The 838-nt window shown below is 32.1% G+C and overlaps 1 protein-coding gene across 1 annotated transcript in view; it reads right to left on the reverse strand.

Annotated features, from left to right (window-relative positions):
* Window positions 1-687: 687 nt before the first annotated feature.
* Window positions 688-838, reverse strand: part of LOC119581874 (U11/U12 small nuclear ribonucleoprotein 48 kDa protein-like) — a gene marked incomplete in the record, with an annotated part of 23,705 nt that continues 23,554 nt past the window's right edge. Inside the window, 1 exon segment of the mRNA XM_037930030.1 lies at window positions 688-838.

Here is an 838-nt window from a genome sequence, read left to right on the forward strand (position 1 = left end):
CATCCTATCAGACACAGATGTGCTACATTAGAGCTCTAAGCCATCACTTCTTTTTACTTTAATTCAGTTTGCATAAAAAACTAGCTGCAATTTTGGAATCTGCAAATCAAAATCTATATTACGTGAGGGAAAGATCACAATCATTCCCCGGTGTCTTGTGGGAATATTGGTACAATTGTTCTGTATCTTCTACATCTTCACGCATGCCTAACTATCCTATCCTTTTGGAGTTAACACCAATTTACTTACAAAGACAATATAAATAGATATTGCAGGAAAATCCATATTACAAAACAGTTTTGCTGAAAAACAAGACAATTTCAAAATCCTCCAGTATTTCACCTTCCTGTCTAAAGAGGTGAATAAGAGGTATATAAAAGGAAAAAATAGAAGTAACACAAGCAATCACAAACTGAAACAGGTCAGGCTAGGTCAAGTTAGAGGGTTAGGAAGTCTATGGGAATCGTATTCATAACATGCAAAGAAAGGTTTATTTTTTGTGAATGTAGGACATGAGACTATTCCATAACATTAAGAGAAACAAAATTTATAAGAAAATCATATTATGTTAAATGGGGAGAAACATAATACATAGTTCATATTACAAGCTACAAGAAAGAGAAAAATCAGCTATAGAATGAGGAGAAAGGGAAGAGCAGAAAATGATGGGAAACTTACAAATCTCTAGAAATTTTAATTTCTCTCTTTATTTAGTTCAAAATACATCATCCAGTATTAGAATAAAACATTCCATGAATAATCTTTAAAATCCTAAAAAGGTCTTTTTAAAATAGGACTTTCTCAGATGACTAGGCAAGTGATGTCCATGATACAATAT

The sequence above is a fragment of the Penaeus monodon genome, chromosome 15 (genome assembly GCF_015228065.2).
Source record: "Penaeus monodon isolate SGIC_2016 chromosome 15, NSTDA_Pmon_1, whole genome shotgun sequence".
Classification (NCBI taxonomy): Eukaryota; Metazoa; Arthropoda; class Malacostraca; order Decapoda; family Penaeidae; genus Penaeus; species Penaeus monodon.